Raw genomic sequence first — 20,610 nt, 5'->3', positions numbered from 1 at the left:
CAGCAGGAGCTGTTAGTTAAGCAGATCTGCTCTGTTCTGTTCGCTCTCAGGCCCCATCCACGCTGTTCCTCTGGAGGGATTGTGTGATGTGTTTGAAACCGGCCAACCAAATGTGACAACTAAGGCCTCAGAGGACGTCAGAGGTCCTAATTCCAGCCGGAGCCGAGAGGTGGTTCAGGCACCAGGGTTAGGAAACATGCCTGTAAGGAAAACTGCACAACATTCTCACTTTTGACAAGAGACACAAACATCTCAAATAAAAAACTAGCAAAACGTATTCTACAATGTAGTAAAGGAATCAAACGCTGGCGTTCCGTGTGAACCGGGATAGCGTGTAAGTGCAACGGGAAGAGCGCTGGCGAACTGGCGTGCAATTCCCGCTCCGCTCTGCTGCGCGCCTCTGCGCACGTGACTTCCTCTCTCTCAGCATCAGTTTTCCGTCTGCGCAGTGGAGAGCACTTCTTTCGTTGGTGGGTGAGTGCCTGGCTCATAATAAGTGCGGGAACAGAAGGAAGGGAAACGCTCACAGCCAGGGGAGGGCAGACCAGGTTCAAGCTCAGCTGCGCTGGACTCAGAGCCTGAGCTCTGACCCTCTAAGCCCTAAGGGAACCAGAAAGCAAGACAGAAGGAAATATAGGGCTCCTTTTCTGAACCAGAGTAGGAGAGAGCTTTTTAGTAATGTAAACAAATGAAGAAACCATGAGGGAACATGTTTACGTTTAACCACATGAACTTTTTAAAACTTTTCATATAAAAAACTTTTTAAAAATTTGAGGTAAATTGAGCAAAAATTCACAACATATATTGGTTAATATTCTAAGAATACGAAAAAGTCAAGCGTTTAAAAAGATGAATACTCAATTTTTAAAAAGACAAAATACATTCACTGAAAATTCACAAAACAAGAAATACAGATGGCCAGTAAACATGTAGGAAAATATTCTAAGACGGAAAAATTACCCGGAAGAGTTTGTGAGTTGGGAGAATGTCCATGTCCCCAGAGCCCTTCTCTGGCCCCTTTTGTCCTCAGGCTCCTGGCCCGTCGGGAGCTGGAACCAAGGCCCCTGGGAACCCGGCCGCCGCTGGCCTCCAGCAGCCTCTCTGCGCTCCTCGCACTGCAGGACACACCAGACTCGAGGCTGTGAAAGGCTCCACTTTCCTGTGTGGGCTGCTTGTGAGCCGCTCTGCCGAGGCCTGAACTCGAATCATCGTCGTGTGAGGCTTGCGATCTGTGAGCGTAACTGACGGCAAAATGTCCCACTTCCCTGGGCTTCACTGTTGTGTGTTCATTGTGAAGGCATTTTCATAAAGTAATAAAAAGCTTATTTAGGCAAAGTGATCAAGAAAGAGAAAATGGCATGGTGGTGGGAGTCAAGTCAAAGTGTGGAGGTCTTAGAAAGTTTTGGTTCGTCGTCAGAAGAACAAGGTCTTGGGTATAAGACATCCATCTGCAGCAGCTGTAACGACTTTCACAAACAGAAGATTCCAGAAGGCTTTTGACTGATCCCTTTTGCATGCTAAGGAGTCTGCTGCATTACTCTTCCCTGAATGCATGTTCCCTTAGGGCTTGGTGCCTTTGCCTTTTCTGATTTTTCCCTCTTTGCTTCCCTTTTCCACCAGAAGGCCAAGCTGCAGCAGCACGTCCTCTGAGCAGCCGGCTCTGCAGATGGGCGGTGGGGCACATCATCTTTGTGTTCTCACACGTGGTACGTGCAAAGTGTAACTTGGAGGTTAGCAGCATGGACTTGCGAGCCAGACTGCCTGGGTTCAGTCTCAGCTCTGCCTCTTATCAACTGTGTGATCCCGAACCGGTTACTTAACCTCTCTGTGTCTCAGTTTCCTCATCTGAAAAATGGGATAAAAACAGCTCCCCTCATAGGAATGTTGTAAGCCTTAAATGCGTTAACAGACGTGAAGTGCTTAGGACAGTGTCTGACATGGTAAGCACTGTTTTATCATTCTCCTACCAAACTTCCCACACCTCACTGTAGTTAACTGTTTCTATGCAGAGCAGGATTTCAAAACAAACAAACCGAAAAGGACTACCGTAAGTCAGCTGTGCAGATGCAGTGTAGTTTCTTTAATTTGTTGGTAGGTGTTCTGGACTTCCTCGTGAGCTGACAATGGCCACCTCTACCTCTCTTGCTCTGGGAGGCAACCAGATTCACTCCAGCCTTGTAGACTGAGTTTGACCCACTAATTTAAACAGCCCATTGATAATACTGTCTTTGGGAGAATTGTTTAGACCCTTATTTGCAGTTCTCCAAACCCCATCCAACTCCTCTGGGTTGGCCTCCAAGTTTATAGAGGGGGGGAGACGTTCCGCCTCTGATGGAGGGTGTGAAGGGACTTACTTCCCTCCACGCAGTGCTCTCTGGTCCTCTCCTATCCCAGCAGAGAGGGGCTGTCCTGGCATCCACTCTCGGGCACTCAGCTATTCCTCAGCTCAGGAAGACCTGGCAGCCTCTTCCTGCTGCCTTAGCCCCACCAGGTGTGGATCCCTCTAGGTCTCTCTTACATCTTCCATCCTGTCCCCTGTTCCGGGTGGCCTGCCTCCAGCTCTCCTGCTGTGAGCTGGCTCTCAGTTTAGCATCCCCACTGCGAGAGATGTGTGGGAAGCTTAGGAGTGCAAACCAGACCCTTGCTCTGGCTGAACATGCAGCTCTGCCCTTTGATTTATTCTGGGACATCCAGACACCTCAACTCTCCTGCCCCTAATATTTCCACATTCTATCAAACATACAAATACATCTTGGGAGTAGAAAGGGTGCTTTTCTCCTTTTCTTCCTGATTGGCTGTGTCCGCGCCCTTACATGAAACTCTGGTCTGGACTGCCAGGCTGGAGTTTGATAAAGCTTTCTTCCTTTCATGTCGTATCTCAAGAGTACCTGCCTTTCAAGTCTATTTTCTAGTTGAAAAATCCTATTTTGAATGTCAGCATCTAAATGCGAATGTTCTCTTTTCCTTTTGGCATTCATGCAATTTAAATCCCCTCGAGGCAGGTGAAGACAGTTTGAACCAGGTCGGCTCCGCGCACACACTCTCTCACTGTTGGAGTTCGTCTCCCACTTGGCTCTGGAGCTCTGCAGGGTCTGACTTTGTCCTACTCACTGAGCTGGGCTCTACTTGGGTTTGAATCCTGGCCCTGCCGCTGACCCTGTGAGCTTAGACGAGTTACCTAGCCTGCCTGTCTGGTTTTCATCTGTTAAATGCAGATAAGAATACTACCTTGTGGGATTGTTTTGAGGGTTAAATGACTTAACACACGCCAAGTTTTCAGAACCGTGCCCGGCATCTACTGTAACAAGTGCTCAAAAAATGGGAGCCTTCGCTGCTGTTTGCTCAGCACTTCTCCAAAGTCGTTTGCTCAATAAGTGTTAGTTGAAGGATCACACAGTGAGATAGTAATTTATCTTGGGCTTTATTGATCAGGAGTTCTGATTGCCAGCGCAGAAAGAGGAGTTTAATTGCATTGTTCCCTTAAAAAGAGGCCATTGTAAGGCAAGTGAAATAGTGCATCTTTTGCAATTGTATGTCTAGTGCTTACTCATGGCAAAACTAAGATTAGCCTCTCTCTCACCTGATGCCATACATTTAAGATGTTTAACACTAGTTCCCAGAGCTACTTTTTAAAATATTGGGCTAAGAGAAAGTGCAGATGCAATAATAATGATAGCACGGGGAGGTGAAAAGGGCATGGCTCCAAGAATCAAATGATGGGCATCCCACTGGCAGCTCTGGTTCCTATGAGCCCAGTGACCCTCGGGAGGCCATATCATCTTTCCAGTCCTCCTCTCGTGGCTGCACTAGATGTCTAAGCTCCTTTCTTGACTTCTCTGAAGAGAGAGCGTGCAGCATTATGAACCAGATCTGCGCAGGGATTGCTTTCTGCTGCTGTGCATCTTATTCTTCTTCCGGGCTCTCCCTTTCTTCCCTGTCATCTGTGGCACTCCTTCCTGGAGTGTCATATTTTTTACAAAATTACATTGATTGCAATTGTTTCTGAGCTTTATATTTAGCAAAATTGTACTTGAAAACAGACTGCCACACTGTTAACTGCCCCCAAACTTGTCGCTTCCTCTGACTCTGCCACTCAAGCCATCTGGAAATAGAGGGATCAGACAGTGCTTTGTCCTGAGTGGTCCCTGCTAGAACGGCACTGGCTGTCTTCCTAGTGGAGAGCCATGCTCGCTTGGTCTTCTCATGGGATCATGCTTTCCCTTACTAAGTGGTCTACAATCACTTGCAATGAGCAAGGGAGCGTTAATTGATCTGAGACGAAGGGCTGCATAGGATGGGAGAGTTCCCCTTCATGTGTGTGAGTATAAAGACAAATTCTGAATCCACTTTTAGGAAGATGAACAAAATTAGCTCCAAAGGACTCTGATCAAAACATATGTTATGGGGCCGGCCCAGTGGCATAGTGGTTAAGTTCGTGCGCTCTGCTTTGGCAGCCCAGGATTCACAGGTTCGGATCCCAGGTGCAGACCTATGCACCACTTGTCAAGCCGTGCTGTGGCAGGCGTCCCACCTATAAAGTAGAAGAAGATGGGCACGGATGCTAGCTCAGGGGCAATCTTCCTCAACAAAACACAACATATGTTATTAGGAGAAAAAAATTCAATCATCAATCTGTGAATCCTAATGTTTCATGAAAAAAAAGTAGAATCAAAGAGCGTGACAGCTGGAAAAGCCCTGGAGATCATCTAGGGGCCCCTCATTTTAAGGATGAGGCAGTGAGGTGCCACGGCAGGAAGGCTTGCCACCCAAGCCACGTGGGGAACTGCTGGTGGAGCCAGGAGGAGAGCCAGGCCCACGCCCTCACCCCCACCGGAGTTGGATGGAGGTGCCAGGTCAGTCTCCTGAAACCATTGCTGCGCAACACATTGCATGGAGCCGTCCTGGAGACCTAGTGACTATCTTCAAATCGACTGAAAGAAATTGGAGGATGTATTTTCCTATTGTTTAGAGTTTGTAAAAATGTACTTAAAGTTAAAATATGGACTGTCAAAAATGTCTGTATAGTTTCCCCATGGTTTTAAGTCTTTTCAGTGTATTGTGGTCTGTTTTAGTGTATTGTAGTTGAAGTACATTCAGATTTCCCTTATTATAAAAGTGTTTTTTAAACAAAGTGGAGATTGCAGGAAGGGATGTTTTAATAGAAATATTTGGGAGGAAATTCCACATTTCCAAAGCATGCCTTCAACATAGAAAAAAGCAATGCTTGATCTTTCTTTGGGGCTTGATGTTTCTGCTTTAGCTCTTAGTCATAGCACGATGTATGGAAAACTCATGGACTTGACTTTGGCAAATGGAATGAAATGGAATAGTTATCTAGAGGAGCAAGACATCTGGGCAAGAACCCAAGCACCTGGCTTCCTAAGATGCACAGGCTCATCCGGAACGGCCGCTCCTTCCTGTGTGCACAGTGAGGCTGACTTTCATCCTCAGACTTAGATGAACTGCCTCTGTTTTCCTATAACTAAACCTAAAGTCTGTCTTAAGCCCCTATTCTTCCTGAAGATGGAAAATCTAGTCAGTTCCAACTAAACATATCACCACAAGGATTTTTCAGCCGTGTTAGGATTTTCCCTGCCCCTTCCTCCTACTCCGAAGGGTGATGTGAGTTCCAGAGGCTCGTCTGGCATCACAGCCAGGGCAGAGGCAGCATGTGGGGAAGGTGCAAGACTGCCAGCTGTTCTCCGTACTAGAGCGGCACCCAGTGCGGAGAGTAATCCTGCCTGGGCTTGCATGTGGACCTTTCTGCACGCCGCGTCTGCTGGAGCAACATCACACCTGTCTCCCTGTGGGTTATAGGATGCACACCCTTATCTTGATCAAGAGACACCCCTCCATATGTCCCCAAATCAGACCACTGGCTTTTCCCTAAGTACCTATTCTCACGTCTCTGTCTTTTTTCACTTATTGTAAAGGTCTTCCCCACAGCAATAATCTTGCCTCAAAACATTATTCAATCTTGAAAAGAATTGCAAGTTCTGGCCCCAACGGGTGCTTATGCTGCATGACCACAGTGCATGCAAGTGGGGTCGCAGCCGCCCTCTCTGGTCCAGGCTCATTTAACCATCGAGAACCTGTGGGCACTTGTGACTCGGGCCCTGAACTACTAGCTTTTACATTCAGTTTTTAAAATTGAACTCACTGCAAGGCAAGGTGGAAAAAATTTAACTAGGGTTATAATTACTACAGAGAAAAGAAAAGTAAGAACAAGATGGAGACTCAAGAGGCCCGTCCCCCAGTCCCAGGGCTGCCACTTAACAGGCTGTGCGCTTCGAGTGAGTCCCTCAGCTTCTCTGTGCCTCTGTCGTCACCAGCACAGTGATGGAGTGGGGTTAGGGTAGTGAAGTCTCCTCCCAGACTGGTCAGGGAGACAGCTCTCGGAGGGCCTCCCCCTCCTCTGCAGCTTCCTCAAGCAGGCTCCTCTCTGTGTGGGTGGACCTGACGGAGCTGCGTTCCTCTGCGCTCAAGGCGAGTAGTTCCCTCACCCTGCACGTCCTGCCGGTGGGAGTGTGTGCTCAAGGGGGGGTGGGGAGAAGAAAGGAAAGGAAAGAGAAAGCAGTTTATCTACAAAAGGAAATTAAGAAGAAAAGATTTGCAAACAACTGGAAATCATCAGGGTTCATTCTGTGAAACATCTTGACTTCTCTGTTCAGCTTGTCAGCATGAAGGAAGTGAACTTAGCATTGGCTGAGACAACCTCCTTAAACAGCAACAGCAATCACACTTCTGTTTGTGCACCAGCTACCCTGGACGAGCCCTGGATAATGAATCAACTCGGCTGTGGCTTGACCGGCAGCCCCTGGAGCAATGCCTGCTCTCTCTGAGGTGGACCCTTTCTGCCTTAACCTCTGGTTTGAGGTCACTAAAGCCTTTCTGTAGAAACATCGCTGCTAATTCTCCTCTGGGTCACGTCACCATGAGAATTTGTTTCCTGTTGCATTAAGAAATGATTTAACTCTTCACATTTAGTCCCGGATAATCTAATTAGGGAAGGTACAGTGCACATCGCACGGCTTTAAATTGAGTATCTTCTTGCAGTGGTTCAGAGGTACCACAGAAAATTCCACTATTTCCAATTAATGACCCATGACCATACTTGCGTATTCTCAATCCTCTGATCTAAAACCTAAAGATTTGAAATGACCTAATTGAAAATGCTAAACCCATGAATTTCCAAGCATGAATATGCCTTTGCAAACTGGAAAGCTCTTGAGAGCCCTTTGTTTCCGATATGCAAGAGGGTTTTGCTGTGCGAGGCCTGCTTAGTTCCAGGCAGTCTTTCAATTAGCAAATTGTAGGCTTACATTGAGCTGTTACAGGTCAGATGTTCTTAAATTCTTTAATAAAACTGACTGGAAGCACAGAGAATTTAGGAGTCATTAATGGAGCTCTCAGAACTCTCAGATCTGCTGTGGACAGATTTACAGACATTAGTTTCACCACCTTTACTTACCAATTCCTTTTTTAATACATTAGAATTTATTTGAAAATGTGAAATTGTATGCCTGTAGCCAGACTCCATGCCTACATGACTCCAATTTCTGCCTCCGCCTTCACATACCTTTTCCCTATGGCTCTCTGACTATGTATTTCCCCTCTTCTCATAAGGATGCCAATCATTGGATTTAAGGCCAATCCTAAATCCAGGATGATTTTATTTTGAGATCCTTAGTCACATCTGCAAATATAACTCTGAGGTTCTGGTTGGACATGAATACCGGGTAGACACTATTCAAGCCCCTGTGGATGTCCACTTCGTGCCAGGGTGCCTCACTGACTTTTGCTGGGGTGCAGGGTTCCTCATTGCCAGCCGGGTGGCAAGTGATTCAGTTCTAAAATCCCATATTATCTTTGTCACCCTGATACCAAACCTCTTAATCTCAAGTTCTTGTGCCCAATGCACAGTAAGCCCATCACTGAGACATGGCACCTGGAGATGGAGAAAGGGTGATTTGAATTGGCCAAAACGAGAAGGTGGGAGGATAGGTTCTCTCAAATCCACCCTAATAAGAGAGGAAATCAGGGGATTTTATAGAGCTAAGGGGCTGGGCAGGAGGAGTTTTGGAGAAACAAAAGGGTAATCCAAGTTTCTTCTGCTCCAGATGAGCCCCTGGGCAACCTGACTTCTGGGCATCCACAGCAGCTGGGGCCTGGTTATCTGGTGATTGTAACTTCCCTGAAGGCATTCTTTTTCTTCTGTAAAACAAGCTCATAAATCCTTGTGACCCTTGAGTCTCCCCTCAGGTTAAACAAGAAAACAGTAAATTCACAAGATTCACTTCTTTGCATTTGCGTCTGTGTTGGGAACAAGGTCAAAAAGTCTTACTAAATATTTACAGTAACCCTCAGGTACCCAGCTTCAACCCCACTCCCAACACCAACTTCATAGGTTGGGTTCTCCAGGAAGCAGAGCCTGAGACAGAGTTTAGCCTCTAGAATGTTTATCAGGGGATGCCCTCAGTCCCCGTGGAAGGGAGGGGAAGTGACGCTGCAACAGCCTCGGAGTTGTCCTGGTTAGGCCAGAATGGTTGGTTGTCTATACATTCAGCTCTGTCAGTCACTGGATATGGGCTGTCCTGGGACAGGCTGGGCCTTGAATGAGGTGGCTCTTTGCAGTTGAGGTAATCCAGGGAGGAGCTGACAGCTGAAGTGAGCAAGAAGTGCTTCCTTCGGGGAGATTTGGGTGGTACATCACCGTGTCCACCACAATGCCCCAGAGGTGAGGGTAATCGGTGAAGGCAGAATTATAGCCCAATGAGCAGCCTAGGCATTCCAAATTCTGAATCTCATGACATGGGGCCTCTTCTGGTCTCCGCCAGCTCCTGCGTACCGCCCACCAACCCGCAGTCAGGGGCAGTTCCGTCGCTGAGCCAGGTGGGACAAGCAGCAGGAAAACCTCAGCAGAGTTAGCTACACTCTACAAGTTGGGAATGAATATCGTTATTTTAGAGAATAATAAACTGATATTCAGGAAAAGTTAATTGACTTGCCCAAAGTCATCCGGCTATAGAAATGAATACGAACTTTGTTAATTTTTCCTCTTTGCTTGTTTTAAAAAATTATGAAATATTCAAAGATACATAAAATGATGGAGAATAATTTAACTAACACCCAAGTGCTTACCATGCAACTTTCAAAAATCTTAACATTTTGTTGTACTTGCTTCAGATTCTTCACTTAGAAAAGTAAAACCTTAACAAGCAGGTAAAGAAACCCCCTTTTACATTATTACTCTGACCCTATTTCTCTCCCTTCTTTCATAAAAAGAGGAAATACCATGAGTTTGGTATCCATCATTTCTGTGACTGTTCTCGTACTGTCTATTTGTGTATCCATGAATAATATATAATGTTATGTTGCATGTTTGAAGCCTTATGTAAATAGGTCATACCAAATGTACCATTCTGCAACTTGCTTTGTTGCTTTGCACAAAGTTATGTTTTTGAGATTTACTATGAAATTTAGCCACATTTACATCTGTTTTAACTATTTTATGATACTCTATTCCATGAATATACCGTATTTATAAATGTATTCTTCTATTGATAGACGTTGAAGTTGTTTCAGCTTTTCCCTCCTAGGATAATGCTCAGTGAAATTCTCATGTCTCTTGGTGCACACGGGAAGGGACCCGCGGGTGTCATTTAAAAATGGAGTGGTTTGCTTCTGAGATGTGTGCAGCAGGGCCAGGGCCCCGCGAGCCGACACCTGGAGCCCGGCCTGTCAGGAGGCCCCTCTCCTGGGAGCCAGGCTGCACTGTGTGACCCGGAGAGCGAGGGCCTCCTTCACGCCATTCCCTGGGCTCTTGGCTTGACGCACCCTGGTTGACCCTGAGGAGCAAACACTGTCCGTTGTCACCAAATTGCACCCCCCCGCATATTTGAACCAATTCATGTTCTCGTTGGCAACGTGTGAGAGTCCCACTTACATCATGTTCTCGTTAAACTTGACGTCAGACCTTTCAATCTTTGCCGATCTGATGGATGTGATCCACTTTGTTAAATTTACATTTCACTTATTTCTAGTTTTTGAGCACTGAATCCTAAGTTTATTAACCATTCAGAGTGCCCTTTTTGTGAACTGCCTTTCATATTCTCTGCCTATGTTTCTATCATATTGCTTATATTTTCCTTATTGGTTTATATGTGTTCTTACGTTCTGGATCCTAATCCTTCTGTGTTATATAGGTTGTAGATATTTCCTGCCATCTGTGTTTTATCTTTTATAATACCTTAGGGTATACAAAAGTTTTTAGATTAATTTTAATATACTCAAAATTGTCTACTGTTACCTTTGTTGATTACATTTTTCTCTCTTCTCTGACCTGACGTCATAAAAGATATTTTCATAAATTTTATTCTAAAGTTTGAAAATTTTGCTTTTTACGTTTAAGTCTTTAATATACTTGAAATGTAGTTTTGTGTATGTTATAACGTTTTCCACGTGAATAACCGATTTCCATAAAGGTAATCAGCAAAAAAAGTTTGAAGAGTATACATAATTTTTGACTCAGGAATTACTTACCAAAGAAAGGAAAAGAGTTGTATGCAGAGATTTACTAGGATGATAATCACATCATTGCTTTTTATATCAAAGAATTTAGACAATCCAAATATTTAACAGTGGGAAAATAGGTAAAATAAATTTGATTACAGTTATATAAAGCAACATAACCATAAAAAAGTAACACATTTGAAGAAAATTTTTAATGACATGGAAATAAGTTAATGATAAAGTCTTAAGTAGAAAAGTCTGGTTAAAGCAGTTTAATACTATTTTGGAAAAAATATAAATAGACACAAAATAAGCTGAAAAGTTATCTATTAAACTATTAATGGTTGTTATCTCTGGGTCATGAAATTATGGATGGATGATTTTATTTTCTTCTGTTTTCACATCTATATTTTATACATTTAATATATTTTACTTTTTAATAACAAAAATTGAAAGTTATTTTAGAATAATCATCCCAAAGGTTGAGGTTGACAGAGCATTCATACGGGTTAAAGAGGAATAAGTCGTCTTTGTTACCTGGTACTATGGTTAGAAGGATCGAAAGCCCAGAATCTCAATGACAGGACTGAAGTCAAGCTTCCTTCCCCACGGTCCTTTATAGCAACATGGCCGCATGTCCTGACTTGGGATTCAGAAAACGTGATTACCATAAGCCTAGGCGGTGGATGTAGAGGCCTGCTCAAATCACAGGGACTCTCAAGGCCAAATCGTAAGCACTTTGAACCCAGATTTACTCTTCACAAGTAGGAATCAAACTTGTGGCTTAACAAAAGGAATTTAGTGAGTAAATGTAGGCATTCTGGCAGTCATGACAGATGTGATCTCCTGAGAAGAGGCAGGAAGCCTCTTGTCACATGGGGATGTCATACATGCTTTGAGGACACTTGCTGCTGAAATTGTGGAATATGCAGGAAGGCCAAAATTTCCTCCCAGACCAAATGAACCAAGTTTTCTCAAAAACCAAATAAAACCTGACTTTTGGTTAGATCTTTCTGAGAGATCTTGCTGGTGATTTTTCATCACCAGCAAGATACACGCAGGATGCTATGTGCAAAAAGCATAATCCCAAAAAATTAGACGAAGATGGAATTTTAATTTTTTGTATTTTGAAAAGCTGAAAAGTCATTAAAAAGTACCAAGATTAATTTAATAGATACATTATACCTGGTGGTGTGCTGGTCAATGTTAACAACTGACTCTCCAGGGGAAAAAAACTCTGGTGATTTGTAGCATTTGCTGATCTCTGTGGTGTAAGTACTTCCACCAGGGCCGATTTCAAGCAATCACAGTGACATCAGTGAACGTGGAGCTGGGAAGAGATGTGCACAACCCGCTCTCCTGGTGTGGTCCAGCTCCAGCACACCACTGATTGTCCCAGATAGCCACAGCAACAAATATTAACAATTTGCATGACGTTATTTCACAAAAGAAATAAAACCTTATGAATAATGTTGAAGTCCTCCTTATTTCTCTCCACAGATCCATCTCCTTCCCTTCCTTCCCCAGAGACGACCCCTGTCAAGAATCTGGTATGTATTCTTCCAGACGGTTTTTAGACTTTTGCTACATATATATGTAGTCAAAACAATACAGTTATGCTTTGCGTATTTTGAATTTTACCTCATGCTATCATATTGTGCATAATCTTCAGCTTTCTTTTCTCTTCAATATTATGTTTTGGAAATTTATTCATATTGACGTATATCGATCTAGTTCACCCATTTTAACGGCTAATAGTGCTCAATTATATGAAAGTATCACAACTTATTTATCCATCCTCTTATTAATGGGCTTTCAGGTTATTTCCAATTTTGCTAAAACAGGTGATGTTGTGGCCACCCCGTAGGCGTGTCAGTGTGTGCAGCTGCTACACCTGGAAGGAGATTGACGGGCCGTAGGGGATGCTCATCTTCTACTTTAGAATTATTGACAAATTGCTTTCCAAGCAGTTCTACCAATTTAGACTTTTGGCAGAAGTATATGAGAGTTTCTCATTTTCCATATTCTTGCCAATTCTTAGTATCATCAGACTTTAAAATTTTTTTTAATTTAATTTTTTTTTTTTGAGGAAGATTAGCCCTGGGCTAACATCTGTCACCAATCTTCCTCTTTTTTGCTGAGGAAGACTGGCCCTGAGCTAACATCCGTGCCCATCTTCCTCTACTCTATATGTGGGATGCCTGCCACAGCATAGCTCGCCAAGTGGGGCCATGTCCTCACCCGGGATCGGAACTGGTGAACCCTGGGCCACCGAAGCAGAACATGCAAACCTAACCACTGCACCACTGGGCCAGCCCCTCATCAGACTTTTTAAATGTTGCCAACCTTAGGGTATGAAATGAGATCTTGTTTTAACTTGCACTTCCCAGATTACTAGTTAAGTTGAACATTGTATTTATTAGGGTAAAGGCTAAGCTGCTGTGTAACAAATAAGCCCCCAGAGACAGTAGTTTAAATTGCATAACAATCTTATGTTGGGCAGTCCAGGCTGGTAAGGCAGCTCTTCCCCACACAGATATTCAGGGACCCTTCCATTTGTTACACTGCCATCCCCTAGGTCATCGTTCTTGTCTTCATGGTTGCGGATGGGTTGTTGCCACATACCAACTTTTGGAAAAAGATTAGAGAATTTCTGGGGAAGCAATTTTCTTGTAGGCAAATAAGGCAAAAATTGCACACATCCCTTCCACTCACATTCCTTTGGCATAACTTAGTGTTACAGACGCGTAGGCACATCCTTAGGTGGCTGGGAAATATATTCCCTGGCTGGACAACCATGCTTCCGGGAGGAAGAGGGGAGCTATAATTCCTCCTTAAGCAGTGTCTGTTGGCCTTCCAGGCTTCCTCTTCTATGACTCAGCTGGTAATCTGTTTTGTCCATTTTTATTCTGTCTGCTTTTTCTTTTTGATTATAGAGATTGTCTTTATATATTCTAGTTTGCCTATTTAATTTATACAATAAATTTGATCATTTAAAATGTACCAGTGTAGATACACAAGTAAAGATATTTTAAAATATTCTAGTGTACATTTAAAAGAATTTGTTATTTAAAGTCATATCATATTCTCTTGATAAATTAAGATTCCTTTTATAAAGTGAATAATTACTACTCATCCCAATTTCCTCTTTTCTGCAAATGTGGAGCCTCACCCACTCAGCTTTTTAAAAATGAGACAGACCTATATACTCTATTGGCTTCTTAAAATCATAGCGTTCTGGAAAGTTCTTTAGGCCAATGTAAGTTACTCAAAGTTAAAACTCAGAAAAATGTGGTTTCTTAGATTCAGTTGAACTTGCTGAACCTATAAGAGAATCTGACATGTATGACATTGTGGTTAGTTTTCTGAGTTTCACTCTGAGTTTCAATTTTCTCAGCTGTAAAGATGATATTATTTGCTCTGCCTATATGAGATTGTTATAAGGATCAAGCAAGATAACGGACAGAAAATGCTCAACAGAATGCGAAGTTTATATGATTGTTAGGAATTAGAATTACAAGTAGGATTTTAGTAGCGTGCGTTAGATTTCATTTGAGGTCTCCCACATCTTGCTTCCAGTTCCACTGATGTGCTCTATACACTATCCACACAGATAGTCTGTACTCCACATCAAGGTGTGAGTTTTGACAGCCACTCCCCATCTCTGGGGTGTGTGTAGGTGTGGTTGGAGTAACAGCCATATGCTCAACCACATCCCTGTGAGATCAGACACTCCTGAGCGTTGTTTTCATTCAGAGCTGCTCCCTCTCTAATGGCAACCTGGGAGACTGGCTTTCCAGCCTGTTTCAAAGCAGTTCTCAGCTAAGCCTCATCACTTCAATTTGTGCCTCGAAGTTTCTTTTTATCACTGATTCAGGCCAACACAGCTTGTCATTCATCGCTGCCTTCCTGGAGGCAGTTCTCAGTTTCCTGGAATTTTGCATGCAGCCTGTGACAGACAGTTAAAGCCCATTACAGTTGGGGGCAGCACGTAAATGGTGTCCCCCTGCCTCAGCCCATCCACCTGCTCCTCTCCCCAGTGTCTGCTCTGGACCTGCCTGGGGGTCCTCAGGCACAGCCAAGGGCAAAGACGGCTGGTGGAGCAGAGAGGGAGAGACACAAGAATGCCCTGGAATGTGATGTTTGCTTTATTAGTGACACACCAACTCTAAAAAGCTAGAAGGGAGAAGTTTAACAATGTGTTGAAGACGTGAGTATATAGTAAAAGTCTCATTATTTTATTGACATACTTCAATTTCATTTTTAAAATGAGAACAACAGTGTTCTCATGACAAAAAGCCAGACAATTACTTTACACTGTGTAGCCGAAACCTGCACAAGTTAGGTGTGCCCAGTGGGGAAGAGGATGTGAGTTGAGTTGACTATGTGGTGGCCCAGATGGGAATTAGCAATCTCCTACCCAGGATGGGGTTAACATTCATTTAATATGCATTTATTGAGCAACTCCTGTATGCCAAGAGACATGCTAGATGCTGGGAGACAGCAGAGGCTGAAACAAGCGAGGCCCTGCTCTCATGGAGCTTAAATTGGCAGAACACAGAGGAGGTGAAGGGGCAAAAGATAGACAAAGATACATGATAATTAAAATAGATAAATAAACACGAACACATCAGTTAGTGGGAGATGATATGTAAAGATTTAGAAAAGAGGGATGTGAAAGAGACTGGGGTCGTCAGGGAAGGTCCTTCTGAAAAAGTGACACAGACCTGAGATCTGAATGATAAGAAGGAGCAAATCAAGTAAAATTAGTTGGGAAGAGCACATAAGGCAGAGGGCTCAGCCAGTGCAAATGACCAAAAGTAGGACCAAGTTTCACAGGTCACAGTGGGACGAGGAGGAAGGCCAGTGGGCCTGGGGTGGAGTGTGAGAGCAGACGGCGAGGGGACACACGTGCAGAGGGAGACTGGGACCAGACCAGGCGGAGCGTGTCAGGTAGGGCCTGAATCATAAGTCCAGGGTTAGTCCAGAACGGGGTCCACCTTGAGGAGCTTCTGGGGCAATGAAGAGGCCATGGTTCTCAGAATCAGTCACTGCCAGATCTAGGGAGTTTATCTGGGTCAGCTCAAGGACCAGCCTTTGGCATAAAGGGCAGACACTGGCAGATAGGAACCATTGCAGAAACAGTACCCCGCCCTGGCGGAATAGATTAGCAGGTATTGGGTGAGTTGGTGATGGTCTCAGCTGACGGCAGTGAAACCCCAGAACAAGGTAGGGCAGACAGACATACTCTAGGTGAAGACTGAGTTGGAATACTGGAGCTCTCAAATCACAGGGGCATCACAGAGCATCAGTTCAGCCCTTCACATCCCATACCGCAGACAGGGGCAGCAAACCAGCTGCAGAGCCCATTCGCTTATGCGTGAGAGCTCCCAATGTCCTGCCAGGTCTGACTTTCATTAGCTTACTCCTCACCAGGGCCGAGCCTAGAGCTGGCAGGTCATTTGGCCGGGAGGGGCCAGCTATACAGTACTGGAGTAGACTGGGAGTGATGAGCAAGACGGAAGAATCTTGCTTTTAAGGTTCAGGATCAAATTCAGGGTTCTGTGCCTTTGAGTTTGAGCACCACTCAAACCCAACCTTTCACGTTTTTTGACATTGTAAAGCAACCACCCAGTAAAGGAGCAAAGGTGAAAGTTCATTGTGATGAGACTTGATTAGGCATTCCACGGGCAGATATGCCCTGGACTGGGTCAGGCGCAAGTTGAGGCTTTATGTGCCAACTGACATCTCAGGAGAGCAGGAAGGGTCCCTGCTCCAAAGGCAGCATCATGTCTAACTACAAGGTCCTTAATTTTCGTGGCCAGGAAAAACTCCAGGAGGCCCCAAAGCCCGTATCCTTCTTCCTAGACCATCCTGTCCCCCAGGTAAACATATCCCTAAACTTTTCATTTATTATAGTAAAATTAGACCATAATTCGGAGGAATTGAAATGAGGCATATTTCATAGAGAGATACACTATAATATTACGTTAAAATGTGTGTGCCTGTTTGCTCCATGGAAAGTATATAGATAGCATACCTGACTAGGTACATCACATAAGGAACCCTCCATAAAAAGTTAGCAGAAAGCCTGTTATTATCTTTATCAGAAGCTCTCATTTCTCAGTGCCTGACCGTGTTCCAGGCGCTGTGCTGAACACATTTGACATGATCCCACGTTCCCTCTGTGATGCCGCTCTTTCTCAGTGAAAACCATGAACTCGAGGAAGCTCAGGGTGTGGAAGGTTGTCTGCTCTGACACATCATCTGACTTACAGCAACTTTCCTATTACTGTCATCTTCTTTACCTCATGGGACTTGGGTAACCTCTTATTTGTACTTCTTTTTTCTTGGGAGGATGAGGGCAATAACAAATTAGGCAGACTAAGTGCTTGGTTCATAGATACCAGAGATAAAAGGGACCTTGAGAGGCCTGGGCTAGCCTTCCGCCTTTAGACGATATGCGCAGGAGGGCAGGAGAGGTTAAATCTCCTCCTCATGGCCGCACAGACGAAACATGGCAGAAAGAAGCCACTGGCCAAGTCTCCTATTAAGATGCTGACTCCAGGGGCCGGCCCCGTGGCCGAGTGGTTAAGTTCACACGCTTCGCTTCGGCGGCCCAGGGTTTCACGCGTTCAGATTCTGGCGCGGACATGGCACCGCTCATCAGGCTGTGCTGAGGTGGCATCTCACATAGCACAACCAGAAGGGCCAACAACTAGAATATACAACTATGTACTGAGGGCTTTGGGGAGAAGAAGGGAAAAAAAGAAAAAAAAAAAAGATTGGCAACAGATGTTAGCTCAGGTGCCAATCTTAAAGAAAAGAAAAGAAAAGAAGAGATGCTGTCTACTGTTAAGATCTCCGTCCCCTAAACTGAGCCTCAGTATGAGAGCAAGCGTCAGTATGTGTCAGCTGGGGTCATCAGGGAAGGTCGTCAGCGAGATACAGCACATCTGCTCCATTGGTTCTCCTTGACAAGATGCACTTTCAAAGCATAGAATGAGGAGGTGACAGTGGAATAAAAAATGGTTCCTGCAGATGGTATGTTGTGCTTCTAACTGACCAATTTGGAAGAATTTAGGAAAGACAGCTAAAACTAAAAACTGTGGCTCAGAATAAGCACCACCCCAAAGAACAGGATCATAGCCTTCTTATCCCAGCCGCACCTGTAACAACTTTCTATCCAGACGCTGAAACCCCCTGCCTGCCTCCTGCTTCATCCCTCTTAATCAAGCATTGCTGCTCCATCCCTCCCGTCTGCTAACAGACCAAAGCTCAGGACAGTTGAGGAGGCGGTGGTAGAGGATTAAAGAGGGAAGGTGCTGAGGGGCTGGCCCCGTGGCCGAGTGCTTAAGTTCGTGCGCTCCACTGCAGGCGGCCCAGTGTTTCGTTGGTTCGGATCCTGGGCGCGGACAGGGCACTGCTCATCAAGCCATGCTGAGGCAGTATCCCACATGCCACAACTAGAAGGACCCACAACAGAGAATATGCAACTATGTGCTGGGGGGCTTTGGGGAGAAAAAGGAAAAATAAAATCTTTAAAAAAAAAAAAAAAAGAGGGAAGGTGCTGAGGGGACACTCCTGCCTGTCTCAAGTGGTTTTAAAATGCAGAAATGGTCATTAGCATCAAGAGGACTCTATTTAGTGCATGTGTGTTGGGGAGGGAGCACTCTTCCCGATGACTGCTCCTGACCCACTAAGGAGGTTTCCTGAATGGCAGAGAAATAGCCACTCCCACCAGCAGAAGAAGTCTTAAGATTTCCCAGAGAAATCTCTGGCAGGACACAAAGAGTTGAACAAACATAGACCAGACATTGATTTAATGCAGATGCTGACACCAGAAGGAAAATGAGGAGTAAACGGAATATTTGGGGAGAAGCAGCCGCATCTCGTGAAAGGAAGGAGAAAGCAAAGGAATAAATTGAAAGACCAAGAATTGGCAGCAAGGAATTCATCTCGTAACATTCATAACCGTGTCAACCAGAATGTGAAAAGAAGTCTCTGGAAGCAAACATGGGAAAACATGGAGCTTTAGCTGAGGATCAAGACCCCAACCAAAACCTGAAGCCTGCTCACCCAAGCCGTGAAACTATCATCTCCCCTCGAAGGAGGAGGTGAGGCTCAAACTGCACTCACCATGGCATGATTTATTCACAAATTATATAGCCATGATTAAGCACATAGAGTTAGCTGAAATGTTTAGTCACACTATTACCCACACCATGCTTGTTGGATTATACTTAAATGATCCCCCGAAGTGCCGTTAGGAAGCTGGGTGGTGGCAGTGGGGTTTGGGGAGGGAGGTGGGGGGGGATGGAGAACCTCAAGAATAAGCTGCATTCTGCACAGCAAAAGACCATCCTAGACGGGTGCTCTCTGTACTTTACCAAGTTGCTGGAGAGGTGGTGTGATGGAGTTAATGTCCCCACATGGAAGTTCCATCAGCAGATCTGAGGGTGTGCTGGGGGACTGAGCCAGCGAGTGAGTCAAATCCCCACTCCACCCAGGAAAAAGACAACAATAGAGCCTTTCAGAGCATAGGTGTGAGTCACGCTGGAGCATCAGCTCCTGCAATCCACACCATGACGTCACCTGCCAGTCTCCTCTGCCTGCAGCACGGCTGCGGGAGCAGTGGGAGCAGCGACTGAATCGGAATCCAATCAAACTCTGTTAAGTTAACCTCTGCGAGGTCAACATCTGCTACTTGCTTTTTGGCCAGCCAGCACTCTCGAAAATGAGTGTAGATGGCTTGGTTAATGAGGCTTCAATAATAGAAATCTGGGTCCTGATTAAATTTTGTGCAGCATGTGTTTGAGGAAACTAGTGTGTCTTGCTGGGTTTCTCAGAGTTGTCAATTATATGTCAAAAATTATAACAGTAAATTTCCTTTTAAAAAGTGTCCAACAGATAATTATCATTAAATATATACATGAAGCACATTAAATATGTATATACACATGTAACTATATATACATATACACACAGACACATATTATAGGTACTTAATGCTAATGTGTCTGTATCTACATATACAGGTATGCATGTGTATATATACACAAAGTTGTTCACCACAACACTGTTTGTTGCAACAATAAATACCTAATAATAAATGTCCAACAGTAGGATATTTTTTTTTAAAGATTTTATTTTTTTTCCTTTTTCTCCCCAAAGCCCCCAAGTACATAGTTGTATGTTCGTCGTTGTGGGTTCTTCTAGTTGTGGCACGTGGAATGCTGCCTCAGCGTGGTTTGATGAGCAGCGCCATGTCCGTGCTCAGGATTCGAACCAACGAAACACTGGGCCGCCTGCAGCAGAGCACGCGGACTTAACCACTCGGCCACGGGGCCAGCCCTAGGATATTTTTAATTAGATTATGGCCCATCTGTACAGTGGGATGTTCTGGAGCCATTGCCAAGAAAAACCTATATTGATGTGTATTGGCACACATGCTATTATTACATCTATTACTTTCTAAACATTCTTAAAATATGTTAAGTGAAAGAAAACTATGTGATAGAAAAAATTATGCAGTAGGGCCCCATTTATGTAAATAAAGGATAGACACAAAGATTATAGACACATATAATTAAAGACACATATATTAAGGCTTGGACAGTCTCTGAAGAAATGGGGAAAATAGCTGTTAACTGATTAGGTTCCAGAGAGGGATTGGTGGGCTGGTGAAGGTAGAGAGGGGTGAGGGGGAATTTGTTTGTTAAAATGAGGTTTTCTTCTTAATGTATCTTTTAAAATATGCCAAATGTTAAAGAAAGACACAATAAATGCGTCCAATATTCAGAAGCCAAACTATGATCACCAAGTCACTGGTTGTTGAAAATATACTTTAAAAATTGTTCCAAGTTTCCGTAAATAAGAATTCAAATGCCCCCAAAGCAACTTCATTGTCAACATTTTTATACTGCCATGTCTTCTCTTTAGCACCATTTTCAAGAAATTGGGCCATTCTCTTTCTAGCTGTTTCCTTTCCCAGTAATTCAGACAATCGTTGATCTAATAAGAAAAGGAAGCTATTAGAGACTCTGTGTGCCAGATATTACTCAAGCTTGATAAATTGCATGCCCAAGGGAATATGAG

At 44.2% G+C, this 20,610-nt stretch overlaps 1 protein-coding gene across 1 annotated transcript in view; it reads left to right on the top strand.

Moving 5' to 3' along the window:
* PSD3 (pleckstrin and Sec7 domain containing 3) overlaps window positions 1-20,610 on the top strand; it is a 643,022-nt gene that overhangs the window by 50,858 nt on the left and 571,554 nt on the right. The window contains exon 2 of the mRNA XM_046648392.1: window positions 12,013-12,062. The gene's annotated coding sequence lies outside the window, so the exon portion shown is untranslated. The remainder of the gene's footprint in view (window positions 1-12,012; window positions 12,063-20,610) is intronic.

The sequence above is a fragment of the Equus quagga genome, chromosome 22 (assembly GCF_021613505.1).
Source record: "Equus quagga isolate Etosha38 chromosome 22, UCLA_HA_Equagga_1.0, whole genome shotgun sequence".
NCBI classification, from domain to species: Eukaryota; Metazoa; Chordata; class Mammalia; order Perissodactyla; family Equidae; genus Equus; species Equus quagga.
This window is presented reverse-complemented; position numbering and strand designations above follow the sequence as displayed.